Source organism: Acinonyx jubatus, chromosome X (genome assembly GCF_027475565.1).
Source record: "Acinonyx jubatus isolate Ajub_Pintada_27869175 chromosome X, VMU_Ajub_asm_v1.0, whole genome shotgun sequence".
NCBI lineage: Eukaryota > Metazoa > Chordata > Mammalia > Carnivora > Felidae > Acinonyx > Acinonyx jubatus.
The window spans coordinates 103,635,088-103,653,881 of record NC_069389.1 but is presented as its reverse complement, the minus strand read 5'-3'; the positions used below and the strand labels follow the sequence as shown (position 1 = coordinate 103,653,881).

Here is an 18,794-nt window from a genome sequence, read left to right as displayed (position 1 = left end):
AGAATCATCAACAGATGCTAACTTTGGTGGGGAGGTTTGATGAGGAGCTAGATATATGCATAGTCTCAAAGTGCCTCCTCATAGATTGCTTTGTAGTTATGAAGCGAGAAAGAGTAACTATACAGTGGAAAAACTGGACAGTTCCTTGACCAGACAATCAAAATCAAGATCACAGATAGCCTCCAAATGTGATGCTCTGAATAGGACACAGTGCATATGTAGTTTTCGGGCTGAGAATGCATAAACCTGAATGTAATCATAAGGAAACATCAGACAAACCAAAACTGCGGAACAGTCTATAAAATAATTGGCCTCTGCTCTTCAAAAATGTCAGTGTCATAAAGACAAAGAGAGCCTGAGGAACTGTTGGGGATTAAGAGAAACTAAAGAGATATGACAACAAAATGCAAACACGATGCTGGGTTGCTTCCTATACTGGAGGAACCAAAATGCCATAAAGGACATTATTGGGACAATTGATAAAATAAGAAGATGGACAGCAGATAAAAATATTGTAACAATGTTAAATTTCCTGAATTTGACAACTATACTGTGATTATCTAAGAGAATATCTTTGTCCTTAGGAGAGACACAAACTGGAGTATTAGGGGGCAAAGGGGATTGATGTATGTCATCTGCCTTCACATGGTTCTGAAAATAAATACACATATATTGAGTAAATATATATATATATATAGTTCTATATAAGATATATGAATTAATTATATTTAATAAGTTATGTACACACACATGTATATATGTATATATACATTTTATGCTTTTGGCCACTCTGCTATCTGCATCTCAAAGTTGTGTATATGGCAGGGAGAGAATGAGATTAACCTGGGTAAAAAGTATAAAGGCATTCTCTGTACCATTCTTGCAACTCTTAAGTTTGAAATTATTTTCAAAGAATGATGACCTGTTTCCCTTATATGTATACCTTTTGGATTCCCATCTCCATTCCTTCACTCCTTCACTGACATCACTCCCACAAAAATTCTCCCCAATGTGGCAAATCAATTTCTCCAATCCTACCTGGATCAACAGGTTCAGTTCGAACAGGCCCCTTCTCTACATTCCTCCAGCACTGCTGGTGTCCGTATCATTTGACCTGATCTTGTTGATTGGCTTTGTTTTGGGATGTAGACAGCATAATGGCTAAATGCACAGACTGTGGAATCAGACTGCCTGGGTTCAGGTCCCAGTTCTGCCACTTAAAAGCTGTGTGACCTTGAGCAAATTCCTTAGTTTCTATCAATCTTGGTTCCTTTGACAGGAAGCAGCATTGCATGAGGGAGGAAAGAGCACTCACTGGGAGTTCAGAGGCTTGATTCTACTGTAGATTTGTCACAAATGTGTGACCTTGTGGGTCTCAGTTCTCACACATGTAAAATAAAGGCATTGGATGAATAAGTGGTTCTCCACCCAGGTTGACATTAGAATCATCTGGGGAGCTCTAAAATACATATAAAATATATCGGCATCCAACCTCCCCCTCCCCGACCAAAAACTCTGGTAAAAGGTGAATCTTAGGCATCGTAGTTTTTAGAAGGTCTTTGCACCTTTATGATTTCATGAAAAAAGGCTGCTGTGGATTGTTTGTTGTTGTTATTGAGGCCCCTTCTGTCTCACCCACAATGTGTGGCCTAGGGCTTGATCACATGGTAGGGACACACAATGCCAAAGTGTTAACTAAAATAATGATCAGCTAAGATTTTCCTTTTTTCCCCCAGCTAGAAAGAGAGATCTCTGACAATCTCAGCATCTTGACAGAGTGATTATTGCCTCCCAGAATCCCCTACTAGCCATAGGAAATTAACTGTAGGAGTGTATGCCCTTAATGGGAATCTAGCATATCAATGGGCTATTTCTGTCATTGTGATTTAGTTTAATATTCCAATATGCCCCCACTGATTTTCATGATACTTAGCAAAAAAAGAAGTGGTGGTTCTCCCTTGGTTCACATTTGACCAATTGCTATGCTTGAGGCAATCACAAAACACCATAGGTGTTGAAAATGATTAGGGACAATTAAGATAGTGCAGTCTCCAAGGAAGAAGCCAGTATCAAGTCTTCGATCTCCCAAATGCACAGGTTGTATGTTCCTGCAGCAGCAATTGCCTAAAAATATCTAATACTTAATTACTTTCGAAGTGTCAGTCTTCATAACCGGGTATTAGAATGTTCTAATTGATAGCGCAGCTGCAAACTTCCCTGCCTGACACTGGCATATGGCTTGCAATATTCTTCCACCTTGATCAGTTTTCTTTCTTCATAAAGCTTACCTAGAGATTGCAGATTGCAGGCACAATCTACCTAGGATTGGAATTACTGGACCTTTTTTTTCCCTCCAATTTCCTGCTTTGAGCAAAAGGGGAAAACACACACACACACACACACACACACACACACACACAAGTAAATGAAAAGAAAAATAAAAAATAGCTCAGCTCAGAGGCTTATGGCAATCAAATTATGTTGTAAAACTTCCTAGTTCCTGTTGCTTTTGCCTTTCATTTTAAGAAAACCCTATACACATGCAATATAGATATCAGCTAGAGTCACTCCTATCATCCTTAGAATCTAAAAAAGATTGGCTGGAACCTCTATCCCAGTGATTGTGAAATGTCCAAAGCCCTCCACCAGCTGTGAATGGCATTGTAGCCACTTGTAGCTCTGAGCGCTTGCCACTTTGAGTCTGTTTTATTTCAGTCTGCTGTACGTGCAGTTTCTGTTCTACAGTATGTTGACTCAAACTCAGAACATAGCCCCTTTCCTTAATTTTCCAAAACCCCACTCACTCAAGGAAAGTGGATGTGGCAGATTTTAATGAAGCTTGGGTAATATGGAGGGATTTTTACCACAGGCATGCAAATGACTTCAAATGGAGTGGTAGCTATTCTTGTCCTTCAAAGTCCCTTAGCCCAAGCTCTAGCCTCCTACCACATTGCTTAGCCTCCTTGATCTTTCTTCATGGCTTCTTCCCTTTTCTTTACTTTTTGTTCCTGTCAATTCAGGAAGAATATACAGGTATTGCAAGTTTTCTTGAGCAGAGAAATTGGGCTCTCTAGTGCCAATTCCAAAACTTAATTCTGGGCCTCCCTTTGTGTACCCACAGCTGTAAATTTACTGCCTAAAAGGGCCCATCTGATTGGGTTTGTTTTCTAGTATATACATAAAATGTGTGTATGTATGCATGTGTATGCATAGATACATATGCACACATATATATTTCTAAATTTATAAAACTTATAGCATATATCAATTAAAACTTAATCTTTTATTTGGCAACAATATTTCCTATAAAACAGCCTCTTAACTCATGTGCAGGGCTCTAGGGTCTTTCTAGTCCTAATTGAGTCTCTGTACAGCTGTCAAATGAACCTTCCAGAAACTTTTTTCATCATGTTATTTCTCTGCATACCACCCTTCATTAATATGATGATCTAGTGAATAGAGATTAGTGGTTGATAATGATTATTTATTTCTAGAAACTTATCCATTTTATCAGGAAGTTTTAATGTCTTGAATTAGAGGAATGAGTAAAAACCTACATGATGTGCTTAAATAGATTCTGGAATATAATAAGGGCGAGTAAAGGTTAGTGACTAATATTGTTGTTGTTACATTATTATCGGGATTTTGGGTGTGGTGGCATAGAGGAGGGTATAGACAAGGTATGGGGACTTGTTGGTGCGGCTCAAATTCCTATAGTTAAACAGCTTATTTTACCTGTGAGTAATGTCAAAGCTAGGATTCACAAGTAGCTCCTTCTCTGTTGTGTTCATTATCGCCCACTAACTTCCCCCAGCCAAGTCAGGAATTACCATTAAGTGAATGTCCACATTCTTCAGCCTTCCATGCAACATGTGGCATGATCAGACTCCTGATCTTTATTTTTCCAAACTTTTATTCCTCTGCATACATATATAATTTTATGTTCTAGTTATACTTGTCTTATTTTTTTTGCTTGTCATATAACTTTACCCTAGCATATTATACTTGTTAAGATAACGTTATTTAATTTTTTTAAAGTTTATTTATTTATTTTGAGAGAGACAGAAAACACGAGTAGGGTAGGGGCAGAGAGAGAGAGAGAGAGAGAGAGAGAGACAGAGAGAGAATTCCAATCAGGATCTGTGCTGTCAGCACAGAGCCTGATGTGGGGCTTCATCTCACGAACTGTGAGATCATGACTTGAGCCAAGATTAAGGGGTTATCATCCCTGCTAAGATAACCTTAAGTGAGAGTTTTTATTTGGAACTGAGGAAACTATACTGGGATCTACCTAAGGGGTGGTGGGTGGTAGTTGGGGTTAGGAAATTGGGAATTAAGTTAAGCATTGTTGAAGTCTGCCATCATTATGCATTTCTTATTTTCTAAACAGGGCCATATGGTGATCATCTGCATTACTCTTTACCTTTCATTAAGCATAGGTTCCCCAAACCTACGATTAAAATGTTTTCTGAATTACACTGATATCTTACCGTTTCACTGAGGAGGACTGTTTTCCTCTTCTCTGAATTTAACCTCTTAAGTAAGAATAGACAAAGCCAGTGTGGGTGATCTTACCTAGAGTAAGGCAGGGTTCTTCAGAGGCCAGAATCAAGCACCAACTCTGTTAGCAGAACCAACAGAGGCAAGGCTCTCCGTGAAGACTTCCAAGCACTGGCAGATGGGAGGTAGAGGATTTGGGCATGCTTCAGTAGGCTAGGTCTCTACCTAAAGTTTGTTCCAAGAACAGTTACATACTGCAGAAGTCTGGCTCATTTGTTGGTCCACACTTTAATGAATAGTATCTATCAAAAACCATGCTACTTGCCCATAACCGGGTTTATTGTTGTCTTCCTGAAACAATTTTTTGGCCATCAAGTCCCCCAACAAATACCATATTGATGACCATATTGTGAAAACACTGTTTTTTGTAAGATGGTAAAATTGGCCCATCTGTTTCTCTCTCTGCTTACTTGTGGACAGGGGAATGGTGAGACACACCCCTCACCATGGTCTGGACACATTTCAATGCATTATGCCAGCCAGAGAATCTCACCTCATTTACTTCTGGATATTGTTTCCTTTCACAAGGAGAAGAACACAGACTGCTTCGGGAAAAGATCATAGTCCTGTCATGGATTTCTCTGACCAGATCCAGCTGAGTGGAGGAGTAGAGGATAGGGAAGTCTGGATTCTGAAGAAAAAAAAGATGGCTGGGGCTGGTATACAACACCAATATCAGTGTCTGAATGTCTTAAAGGGATTGGAGGGGGAAGGTATGGAACCTGAAGAGCTTAGATCATACTGTTTATATCTGTCCATGCACTAAAGTGTCAGTCAGTAATAGTGTTCTCAGTTTTTGCCTCTCCCTTATCCTCACCCAATGTATGAAGCAGTTTCTTTACTTGTATTAATACCTTGCCCTGGAAATCCCACAGGCTTCTTGTGAGACTCAAAGTGGTAATGATTGTGAAGATCTTTGCAAATGGAAAATTGCTGTACAAATGTAGGAACTTGGCTAGAAAACCAAAGAATCTTAAGATTTGATGAGACTTGAAAGGTTACATAGTCCAATCCCTGTCCTATGCTTGAAGAAACCACCATAATTATTATACTTACTTGAAGATTTACAAGTATAAGCATTACTTGGGGAGTGAGTTATCCAACAAACATTTATTGAGCACCTATTATTTTTCAGATGCTGTTCTATGTGCTGTAAGATAAAACAGTGAATGAAGCAGATGAGGCCTCTGCCCTCAAATAGCTTAAACTTGAGTAGGGAGGGCTATTATCATGTAAATAAAATAACATAGATAATTTCTGATAGTAATACATGGCATTCAGGTAATTAAAATAGGAGTATGTGATAGAGCGACTGGGGGGAGCAACCTTAGATTATGTTTTCAGAGACGGATTCTCTGAGGAGGTAATACTTAAACTTAGTTTTTAATGAAAGAAGGAGCCAGACTGCAAAGACCAAGTGGAAGAACATTCCAGGTAGAGGATATAGCCCTGGGGGAAGGTATATTTTAGGATCAGTGTGGCTAGTGCAGATTTTGTGAAGAGGAGAGTACTAAGAGAGGAGACCATAGAGGTAGGCAGAGGCCAGATCATGAAGGGAATTTTAAACAAACAAACAAACAAACAAACAATCATTTATATTTGATTCTAAATGAGATGGGAAGCCATTGGAAGGTTTTAAGCAAGGGAATCACATTATCAGTTTTGAATTTTAATAAGAATCTTCTGGTTGCTGTGTTGAGAAAAAAACAAAGGCACCAAGGGTGGAAACTGTTTAGTCATTAGGGGACTGTGGTAATTGTATATTTGCTCATAAGTATTTGTTTCTTCCTTGCCATGATTTCCTGTAGGCTGAGATATTTTCCTTCTCCTTTAACTTTGGGCTTGGCCATGTGACTTGACTTGGCCAATTAAATTTGAGAAGATGTAACTTATATCCTGTCAGAGCAGAGCTTCAGGTATACTTGTGGTTTGGCTCTGCTGCCCATGATCTTCTGTTCTCCACTATGAGAATTGCATGGAACTTCAGGGTCCTTCTTAGACACATGGAACTAAGTTCATCCCGCTGAAACCCAGCAGAGTTCAGTTGAACTGCAGCCCTCATGTAACTTGAGCAAGAAATATTTATTTTCAAAAGTGTCAGAGATTCTGGGATTGTTTGAGGCTACCAAATACAAAAACAAAACCACAAACCCAAACCCAAAAATGAAGAAAACCCAAAACCAAAAAAACTGGTAGCAGTGGAAACGGTGAGACTTTACATATATATTTTTTATTTATTTTTGTTGTTCATTTAGTTTTGAGAGAGAGACAGAGAGACAGAGGGAGACACAGAATCTGAAGCAGGCTCCAGGCTCTGAGCTGTCAGCACAGAGCCCGATGTGGGGCTCGAACTCATGAACCATGAGATCATGACCTGAGCCAAAGTCAGATGTTTAATCGACTGAGCCACCCAGTTGCCCCAGATTTTACATATATTTTGAAGACATAACTAAAAAGACTTGCTGGTGTTTGCAAGATGTGGGATGAAAGAGAAGGAGAAGAGTCAAGGATGACTTGACTCTTGACCGAGAAAATAGGGCATCCTTTACTGAAATGGGGAAGAATTAGGGAAAAGCTAGTATGAGGGAAACCAGTCGTTCATTTGTGGCCATCTTATGTTTGAAGTGATTATTAGAGATTCATATGTTGACCTACGTTTTCCTCCCAACAAATTCTTACTTTATTTATTTGTTTGTTTTATTTTAACCTACAAAAAGAATATTTGGTAGCTTAAAGTACTGGTAAAACCAGGAAAGCAAGGGGATTCAGAGGGAAAATTATATTGAAAAAGTCTGGCAGAGGAAAACTGCAATTCAATGCAATTAGTTTTGAGCTTCTTAGTAACCAAAATGAAGAGGCAGAGGCAGTGAGTTATAAAACTCTCATTTTCTGGGGCAATGGTTCTCAATCTTGGCTGCAGAGTGTAATCCTGGAGCTTGGCCAAGCACATTGTAAATGGTGACCTCTGATGCTGCACAACTTAACAGTCCTGTCCAGCACCCGCTTCTAGAAATCCAAATTTAACTGGTCTAGGATGGAGCTGGCATGTAAATATGTTTACTATTAGATGACTCTAATGTGCAGCCAGAGTTGAGAACTATTACTTTTATAGAAGAAAGAGTACCCATTGATATGGAAAGATAAACTTGTTCTTGAGCTCTGATTAAATTTGTCTCAGGCATCTTTGTGTTGGGGTATTGAGCTATGTAATGAATGATGCTATAGATTAGCAATTTCACATGAGATACAGAAGCTTTTCTCCTTTATTGCTTATTATATGTATCCTCAATGAAAGCTGAAGTTGTAAGGTTAAAATTATAGTTGTGTAAAAGCAGAAGCAAGAGTGATAGGGTGCAGCTATGTGGCTTTCTAGTATTAGGTTTAGCAGAGTAATAAATCTTGGAAAATCATGAAGAGGAAAGAGTTAGTGGGATCCTCATGAACACCAGTAGATTCAAGAAGACTTTGCTCAGTTTGTCCATGAAGCCATTCTGGAGTATTTCTCAAGTGTCTGAGTCTTTCAGACGGCTCTTTCCCCCTTAACTGAGGTCTGCCTGTGGTTGGACAGGGAGTGGTTTGTGTTCTCCTTCCCTTTTAGTTTTGTCACTATTGTGCTTTCCCATGCCAAGCAGGTTTTTCCTTTGGGGGAAGACACTTAGGCAGAAATGAAATTAAGAAATAATGTAATGATGATGGCGGCAATTCTTTGCGCAGTCTAAGAGCAGTTGGCTGCTAATTGTGAAGCGGTAATAAGGGGGGCCCTGGGCCATAAGGTTTGCATTAGGAACACCTGTAGTTTTCATTTAACACCATGGATCATTAAACAGCTGCTCAAAATGGCCTTATTAAAACAAACACAGTTGCACTGTTTTATGTGTGTGTTATATTGCAGTGAGCAGATCAGATGAAAACAGAGAGGTCTTGTAAAAAAAAAAAAGATACCCTAAGCATATTTAAAGGTACTATCACATAAAGGCAATTATAGCTGGGTATTTTTCTGCTTTTGTGAAGTTGAAACTGATTGAACTTGTTGGATTTTGCCTTAAGCTTTTTCACTGGGGCTGAGTGGCATGGAAACTTGATGAGAGTCTTCTTTGGAGGAGGCCCTCATTGAAGTCACTGGTATGCTCTGAAACTGGCCTGTCATGTGTGTTCCTTTCACTGAAGAAAGCAAATTGCACTATCCTCTGTAATGTGAAGATGACCTTCTGGGAAGAAGAGGAGCTCTGGAGTTTTTCTATCATTGAGGATGTGTTTGTTCTATGTCACCTGTACTTTCACATTGATATCCCCTTACCTGTTTAATTTCATGTTTGTAATATTGCTAATTAAAATTAGATGTTGAGTTTGTGCCCAGAGTCAGGGTCCAGACTAAAGCTGGAATGTAGAAGTTTTTTGGTTTAAAAATAATTGGTCTTTGGTGGAAATATTTTCTAATTATTTGTCAAAGATAAATTTTAGATGCTTCAGGATGCAAGAGCCTTGAGGATGTAGTCTGGACAGTGACATGCTGGTGTTTTTAGACATATTTTTATGAGAATGACAGTAGAGGCTGTATGAGGTGTGTGTGTGTGTGTGTGTGTGTGTGTGTGTGTGTGTGTGAGAGAGAGAGAGAGAGAGAGAGAGAGAGAGAGAGAGAGAGAGAGAGAGAGAGATGGAGAGATTGAGAGTTTGTTCCATCAACATCAAGCTCCACATGTGGGTTAATCTCTTCTATAATTGCATAGATTTATGACAAGTGACACTTTATGTCTTACCCTAATTCTGTGCAGGAAGCCTTTCATAGACATTGTTTGTGGGCTTGATTTCATTAAAGGGCCCCATGTGCCTTCCTGTTTTATAATCACACAGTCAAGTAGTCTTCAGGCTAGAAAAGAGATCTTGGTGAGTCTGGGAACCTGTCCAGGACTGTAGAGGAGTGGGACAGGGAGGAAAGACTTAGATCTCTCAGTGGTATGAATTACAGTTACCATAAAGAAAAGTAGGTGAATCCTGAGCATATGCATTTGGCTCACAGTTTCCTCCACATATGTGTCTGTCTCTTCTGCTCCTTTGCTGAGGTTCCCTACTTCCCTAATCCATTTCCTGGCTCTGGTATCTATTGCAAAGTTAATCTTTGGTAAAATTGTTAAAGCTAGCAGTTTGTTCATGGTGTTTTTTTGCCATTCCGGCTGACTTCATTCTTTTTGTTTTCCTCTGATGGGCCTGCCTTTCCTACACTCCTACCCTCCCTGACAAGTTCCCAGACACTTTCAACTTTCTTCTATCTCATCTTGTCAAAACCTTCTCTTGAAAAGGATGGAGAACTTCTACAACATGATGAGGAAATGGCCAATGCAGCACAAAGGGCCCATGAAGTAGGGAACCCAACCTTTAGCTGATGAGATGAAGTACTACCATTGGATATTTAGGCATCTTCTAGCTGGAAGTGAAGTTGGGGGCAGGGGTAGGGTGGGACATTTTAGTTCCTTCCTGTTATATTCTGAGATTAAATCACAAGTGAGTGGTAATTTTCGGTGTTCTTTTGCTATATTCAGTTTTGTATCTCTCAGGTGAGAGCCTGGACAGTGATAACCCCTCAATAAATTTTTTTGAATGATTGAATGAATGAATGGGCAGAAGGAACTCCCCCATACCTCCTTACTTCACAGTAGTAGCTCTGCCTACTTACAAACTAGACCCTTTTCATAAACAGCAGTGCCTTCAAGCAGAAGAGTATTGTGCTGCCAAGAGTATGGAGTATTATGTTGTCAACGTATTGTCCAGGTCTTCAGTGTGTTGTCAGGTTTCAGTGTAAGACACTTCTTTGCTGAACATTATGGCCCACAAGATGCATCTGATTCCTCTTTCACAGTTAAAGAAGAATGGGCATAAACAAACGTTCCCTTTCCTTTAAGGAGAAGATGCTTCTTCTTAAGCCTACTTGCAGATATCCTTAATCTAGCCTTGTCAAATCCTTAATCTCGCCTCGTCAATAAATAATATGATTGATATAGCCCACATCATTTTCAACAGACCTTCTAGGATTCCAGAGACAATGGAAGGAAGAAATCATGTCTATTTCAGTTCTGTTTTATTTACATGGAAACTAATTACTTTCAATTTTTGCCTGTTTCTTTCAGGCCCTGAACCTTTGGCTTCCAGCCAATTTGCATCATTTAAAAAATTTAAAACACACACACAGACACACACACACAGACACACACACACACACACACACACACACACACACACACACCTCCCAGGCAGACCACACCTGGCTCCAAGAGTCTACTTTAGGTTTCTAATCTATGAAGCTTGATTTGGCTAGAGAGATAAGTGTTCAAAAACTCAAACCATTGGCATTCCCTTCTCCATATGTTCCTCATCACTTTTGCTTAAAACTTCTAGGCCATTTGGGAAATCCTAGGTTGACCACTGAGAGAATTCTTGATTCTAGGATTACTAATTAACATCTAGAGAGACACGTAAATAAAGTGTGTGTGTCCCTGAAGAACTTCTTTGATCCTTAATGTATTACAAGCAGGATTGTTTTTAGACAGTGCTCTAGAAAGAAATTAGTTATTAGCTTATTCATTTTTTACTCATTTCATTCCTGCCATGACCTCAGATGAGCACCTAGGTTACAATGGAGAACCAAGAAATGGGCTTTATGGCCTCAGGCCCCAGGAGTAAGTGTTTATTTTCTTCTGCCTTGGCAGAAGAACTTGAAAAGCATTGTTACTCACTATATAAATTCTCTCTAAACAAGCATGTTTGCCTGAAGTTACTCACTTAAAAAAATAATGTTTGGGGAAGAAAAATAAACATGCAATGCTCCTCATTTGAAATAAAGTGAGAGAAAGTTTCTACTGATAAAAAACCTGATTTATAGCATAACGTTTAGAAAACTATGTTTTCTTTAAGTGTATGTAGTGAATTAACTGTTAAAAATATGGGTAAAGAGATGTCCTGCTATCTCTGGGATGATAGGTGTTTTATTAAGACATTTTTATAATCATAAAAATAATATATATACTATAGAAAATATTGAAAATACAGAAAACTTAAAAAAAAACAAAGTATATGATTCCACTACTCAGAGACAACTGCTTTTAATACAGGTCTACAGGGGCGCCTGGGTGGCTCAGTCGGTTAAGTGTCCGACTTTGGCTCAGGTCATGATCTCACAGTCCGTGAGTTCGAGCCCCATGTCGGGCTCTGTGCTGACAGCTCAGAGCCTGGAGCCTGCTTTGGATTCTGTGTCTCCCCCTCTCTCTGACCCTCCCCCGTTCATGCTCTGTCTCTCTCTGTCTCAAAAATAAATAAACATTAAAAAAAATTTAAAAAAATACAGGTCTACAACCCTTATCTGATTCTTAGGACCAATTGTGATTTGAAATTCAGAATTCTTCAGATTTTAGTGAGGTAATCCAATATGTGTACCTAACATTCTATGATATCCTCAGTGGAGTGTGGTCAGTGCTCCACAATCAGACATAGTAATATTTCTGCAGCAAATTGTATAAATATTCACTCTAAGAAGGATAGATATAGACTATAAATAATCTCATAATTGTTCATGTCAGATTTTGATGGCAAATGAGTTATGAATATCTTTCCATTTCAGAGCCCTTTGTATTTTGGAATTGGATACAAAGGACCATGGACTTGTATTTTATCACACTATTTAGATAATTTCTAAGCATTTATCGCATGCTAGGTCTTATGGTGGTTTAATGTGCAGAGATTTATGCTCTTCATACTGATAGAGGCTTGTCTAAGGGATTGGGGTCCAATGCCTTCAAAAGGTGCCCGATAACAAGGAAATGCTGTACATAGTATCTGTCTGTATCTACCCTAGTTGTCAGGCCTTTTAAAGCTTTGGCCTCAGTTTTGTCCAAGGATGTTAACTCACATTCATCCACTTGGATCTGTCATTCCCTGCTGGGATGACCCTATATTTGATCCTAACTCTGCTCCCAATTCTCTTTGGCTCAAAGGCCAGATTGTGGCTGCCTGCCCATGTTTTCCAGGCCAACAGATCCCAGGCTATCCTTGGTTTTGCTTTTGCAAATCTATTTTGGCACTGACATTTCACGGTGACCCTGCCCTGCTCTACTTGGTCAAGTTAAGACAAGCATGACCTGAAAAATGGTATAGAAAAAAAGGTGAAGTTTAAGTGTATGCAGTATTCATTCAATTTGAAGAGATGGCTTGAAAGGCAAGTGTCAGAAATTAAGCAAGTATTAACAGAACACCATGAGTCATTGGTTTGTAACTTGAGGGCTGCCTGTCTGTACCTCTTACTGTGTGCTCTAGATTTCAAAATTCTACCAGATAATGAGTATTTGCAGAAGCAAGTGTAAGAGTTCTTTATTTCATGCAAATAAAGACAGGAAATTTGGTGAAATGATATCTAATAAATTAAAAAAATATTGAAAGCCTGCAATTATCTGTGGTAAACAATATGTTATGCTTTCGTTTCTCTGTTCTGAATCTGCCACTGTATTTTTTCTTGTCTAAGGCAGTATTTCAAGCCAGTATTGCTTTTCAATTATGTGTCTCAAGCTACAGTTCCTGCTGACAGTGAGAATGAAAGCACATTTTAGTTATTATGTTTTTCCTTCCCTTCCTCATGGACTCCAAGTGCCTATATGCTAATATATGCTCCAATGACAGGAAGTCCAAATGGAAATCTTATTAGAAAGCTGTGGATATGTAGTTAATGAAATATGTATGATTACAATATTGCAGGACATGTGTAATATTGATGGGGACTCAACTGATATCAATATTTAATAAAGGTTTAATTTAAAATATGGGTACTTGGGGGAGTGGTTGTTTTATACTTTTTGCAAATGTGGCATATATTAATTTCTTGCTGAAAATTTGTGTAGTGGATTCAATTTCCTTCTATAATTTCTCATTTTGAATTTCCCATTTTTGAAATCATACTTCTTTGTGCTGGTCTGGGCTTTGGTATTCCAGAATGCCTGAGGGTTAGAGAGAGACTAATAATATGTTTGGAAGTGTTCTGAAGAAGCCAATTGGCTCATTAATGATTCCCCATGGTCTATTTTAATTAAAATTTGAACCCACTCTCTGGAAATTTGGGCCTATAATGTAGCTTTAGACGTTGTTCTTAAAGAACCTGAATGTTTAGGTGTTGGTTAAAATGATGGATGATACTAGGAAAGGAATTTATGAGGACTGAAATTGTTTGTGTATTTACTAGAGATTGTACTTGAAGATTGGTTGAGCTCTGGCCATTTTTGAATGCCAAGAAAATGACAGTCTATACAGATCATTAATACTGAGCATCGGAGGTTCATAGATAGACAATTGGAAACTGTAAAAATCCTGTCTCCTTGGACTTATAAGATTATTTTATAGTCACTTTTGATTTCAAATAGTTGTCCTTTTGATAATTTATGAAATTTAAAACAAAATGATAATATATTATTTTGTATCTTTTTTCCCAAATGTTTTCATACATACGTGTATTTTCTCCTCACTAAATCCCTTGTGAAAAGAAATCTGTGTACCCATTTTAGAGCTGAGAAAATTAAATCAAAGAAAGGTTAAGTAACTTGCCCTAGATTTAACATGGAGCTAGAAAGTAGCAGAGTGGGAATTGTAAATTAGGTTTATCTGTATAAAAACAGAAATTAAAAACAATGGTTAGTTCATCAGGTGTGAAATATGAAATGATACAAAGCGGGAGAAATAGAAGAAACAGGTTTGAAAAATTGGTTAAAATTTATCTTTGAGAGGGGTGCCTGGGTGGCTCATTCAGTTGAGTATCTGACTCCTGATTTCAGCTCAGGTAATGATCCCAGGGTCATGGGATCAAGCCCAGTGTCAGGCTCTGTGCTGAGCATGGAGCCTGCATAAGATTCTCTCTCTATCCCTTTGCCCCCTTCCCCGGCTCTCTCTCTTTCTCAAATAAAAAAAAAATATATGCAAGATTTATTTACCCTTATGGCCTATTTCTCTGTAAGACTGAACCTTGGACCATAATAGAGAATATGGATGACATGGTAAGAGTCATCTCTATGTTGGAGAACCAACTTAAAATGAGTCTCCAACTAATAGCTAGCCATGGGGATCATATCCAGATGTGGAATAGAACAGTTTTGTCTTATGAGCCAGACTAAGTACCTTAAACTGGTTCTGGGAGGATAATTTTGCTACTAACCCATTTGCTTAGAGTGAAAGAGCATAGGTTTCCAATCAAACAGCATACTTACTTGCCTGTAGAGAGAGTGGACTGAACAGAAAAGTTCATGAACAGGTACATTTTTGTTTAGCCTATTTTCTATGTTGTTTGAGGATTGCCCAGAAGGGTAGGCTGTGATGGAATACCACTCTGGTGGACTCTGGGAAACTAGGGGTGGGATGTAAGTATTAAGTATGCTCAGAAAGGATTCAAAGGTAAGAACTTTATCTTTGATATCAGACTTTGTGGGATGGAAAACTGGCTCTGCCACTCACTATGTAAACTTCCTGAGCCTTATTTTGCTCAGTTGAAAAACAGGGATAATAAGTGCTTGACTAATAGGAATTTTGGGAGGATTGGATGTGGTTTTTGCATATAAATACTTAGAGTAGTATCTGGCTCATAGTAAGACCAACAGGTAACTGTTGGCTATTATTCCTATTATTTCAAGAGCTGACCCAAAGTGGATTATATTATTCTGTAGAAAAGCTTTTTGGGAAGTGTTTTCCTATCTCCAAGAGCCCAACAAATGAGATGACATTTCTTGTGATATTCCAACTGAATTCTTATATTTATCCCATTTAAAAGAAAAATTTTTTAGAGTTGCCTGGGTGGCTCAGTCAGTTCAGCATCCAACTCTTGATTTGAGATTTGAGCTCAGCTCATGATCTCACAGTTCATGAGTATGAGCCTTGCATTGGGCTCTGTGCTGACAGTGTGAAGCCTGCTTGAGATTCTCTCCCTCTCCTCTCTGTCCCTCTCCTATTCTCTCTCTCAAAATAAACTTAAAAAAATTTTAAGACAAACATTCCAATTCTTTTTTTTAAATGTAGTGATTCAGTAATTCCATACCTCACCCCGTTCTCATCACAAGTGCACTCCTTAATCCCCATCACCTATTTAATCCATCTCCTACTTCCTTCCCTTCTTATAACCATCAGTTTATTCTCTATAATTAAGAGCCTGTCTCTTGATTTGTCTCTTTTTTCACCACTTTGCTCATTTGTTTTGTTTATGAAGTTCCACATATGAGTGAAATCGTATGGTGTTTGCCTTTCTTGGTCTGGTTTATTTCACTTAGCATTATTCTGTCTAGCTCCATCCATGCTATTGCAAATGGCAACATTTCATTCATTTTATAGTTGAATAATATTCCATCATATATACATGCCATATATTCTTTATCAGTTCCTCTATCAATGGACACTTGGGCTGCTTCCATATCTTGGATATTGTAAATAGTGCTGCTATAAACATAGGGGTGCATGTATCTTTTTGAATTAGTGTTTTTGTATTGTGTGGGTAAATACCCAGTAGTGTGATTGCTGGATTGTAGGGTAATTCTATTTTTAACTTCTTGAGGAACCTCCATACTGTTTTCCAGAGTGAATGTATTCCCACTAACAGCGAAAGAGGGTTTCTTTTTCTCCACATCCTCACCAACACCTGTTGTTTCTTGTGTTTTTGATTTTAGTTGTCCTGATAACTAATTGTAGTTTTGATTTGCATTTCCCTTATGATGAGTGATATTGAGCATCTTTTCATGTGTCTGTTGGCTATCTGGATGTCTTCTTTGGAGAAATTCTGTTCATGTTTTCTGCCCACTTTTAATTAGATTATTTGTTTTTTTGGATATTGGGTTTTATAAGTTCTTTATATAATTTGTATATGAATTCTTTATTGGATATGTTACTTGCAAATATCTTCTCCCACTCAGTAGGTTGCCTTTTAGTTTTGCTGATTGTTTCCTTTGCTGTGTAGAAGATTTTTACTTTGATGTAATCCCAATAGTTTATTTTGCTTTTGTTTCCCTTGCCTAAGGAGACATATCTAGAAAAGAATTGCTATGGCTGATGTCAAAGAAGTTACTGCCTGTGTTCTTTTCTAGGATTTTTATGGCTTCAGGTCTCACATTTTGGTCTTTAATCCATTTTGAATTTACTTTTGTGTATGGTGTAAGAAAGTGGCCCAGTTCTTTCTTTTGCATGTTGCTATCAAGATTTCCCAACATCATTTGTTAGAGACTGTCTTTTTTCCATTGGATATTCTTTCCTGCTTTGTTGAAGATTGATTGACTGTATAGTTGTGGGTTTATTTCTGTGTTTTCTAGTCTGTTCCATTGATCTATGTGTCTATTTTTATGCCACTGTCTTGATCACTACAGCTTTGTATCACAGCTTGAAGTCTGGAATTGTGATGCCTCCAGTGTTGCTTTTCTTTTTCAAGATTGATTTGGTTAATTGGGGTGTTTTTGCAGTTCCATAAAAAATTTAGAATTATTTATTCTAGTTCTGTGAAAAATGCTGTTGGTATTTTGATAGGGATTGTATTAACTGTGTAGATTTCCTTGGGTAATATAGACATTTTAACAATATTTGTTCTTCCAATCCGTGAGCATGGAATGTCTTTCCATTTCTTTGTGTCATCTTCAATTTCTTTCATCAGTGTTTTATAGTTTTCAGAGTATAGGTCTTTCACCTCTTTGGTTAGGTTTATTGCTAGGTATCATTATTTTTGGTGAAGTTGTAAATGGAATTGTTTTCTTAATTTTTCTGCTGCTTCATTATTGGTGTATAGAAATACAACATATTTCTGTACACTGATTTTATATACTGTAACTTTACTGGATTTATCAGTTCTAGCAGTCTTTCAGGTTTTCTATGTATAGTGTCATGTCATCTGCAAATAGTTTTACTTCTTCCTAATCTATTTGGATGCCTTTTCTTTCTGTCTGTCTGATTGCTGTGGCTAGGACTTCTATTTATCTCATTTTTAAAGTTCCTTTCCCTGAGTTTGTATTTGGTTCTAGGACTCCTATTTTAAAATGTGTCATTTCTGTCCTGGAACTGATGATGAACATGTTCACTAAATATACCCAAGTATAAGCAGGTTTTCTAGAAGTGCAGTAACATACATTAAGAAGGAAATTGATTAACCAAAGCAGACTTTAATTGACTTGTCCATGTGAGTTTGTCATTTTAATTATTAGGTTTTTAATACCATCAAATCAGTTAATGGCACCGAGAAAACAACTGCTCTTGTCAGAGAGTAAATAATGTATAGTCATTCTAGTGTGAAGGTTATTTTTGTATCACGTTTCATTGTGCTAGCCTGTCTGATTTATGGCTGTAAACAGCCAACCCTGGCTCTGGCCCCTATCTACTCACACAGTAATTTTAAGCCTCTCCCTCTCAAAAAGACACTGCCAAAGTATTTATGGGAGTCCCCAGGGGTTATCTTACATGAGTTCTGAATTAGCCAGACCACCATCACTGCTGCTGATACTGTGCCCCATACTGTCAGTGCTGCTGCCACTGCCTTGCCAGCCTGCTGTATCCTGCTGATTATTCTGGCTATCGACGCTCTCAATCCTCATAGAACAATGAGACCTAGGCAATCAACTGCAAAGTCAGAAGGGGCAAATCTTTCTCCTTCCTGCATTATGCTCCCTTCGGGGAATCTCATAGCATGGTTATTTGGGTCCTGAGGTGTTAAAAAGTTTAGTTAGCTCATTTGCCTTTTACTCAGAATCCTAATACCTCAGAACACATATTTGCCCAGTCAGAATAGTTGGGTTGAGATGGATTTAGGCAACAACTATCCTATAACTGTAAACTCTGCTTACCCCTTATTCTCAGCCCCTGTTGCTAAATCTGACTCTGTGCCTTGACATCTTTTTGCTGGTTGGTGGATTCTTTCCCAAGAGCCCTACAGTCTTTTCAGAAACATATCTTCAGCTAGGTTCTCTTCTCATTCAATAGGAATCCAAGAAGAGATATGGCTGATGTCCTTTATCAGAAGATTTTGTACCAGTACAAATCAATCAGTATAATTGGTTTGTGAGTGGAGAATGGTAAAGAAAGCATAACTTAACTCTACCTGCCTAGATATGAGACCAATTGAGACCCTGCTGTTGAACTATGTTTACATCTCTAATCTGCATGCCTGTGAAATTGCCATGGTCTGGAATGTCTTATACCCCATCTCTGCAAATCCACATCTGCCCATTTTCAAAACCTTTAACAAAGTTTAC

General features: G+C 38.2%; 1 protein-coding gene and 1 pseudogene across 2 annotated transcripts in view; one reads left to right on the top strand and one right to left on the bottom strand.

The window, feature by feature from the left end:
• The window catches only part of LOC106981576 (protein Mpv17-like), a 38,207-nt pseudogene extending 34,416 nt beyond the window's left edge, over window positions 1–3,791 (bottom strand).
• SMARCA1 (SWI/SNF related, matrix associated, actin dependent regulator of chromatin, subfamily a, member 1) overlaps window positions 1–18,794 on the top strand; it is a 262,520-nt gene that overhangs the window by 221,731 nt on the left and 21,995 nt on the right. The gene's annotated exons all lie outside the window — the stretch shown is intronic.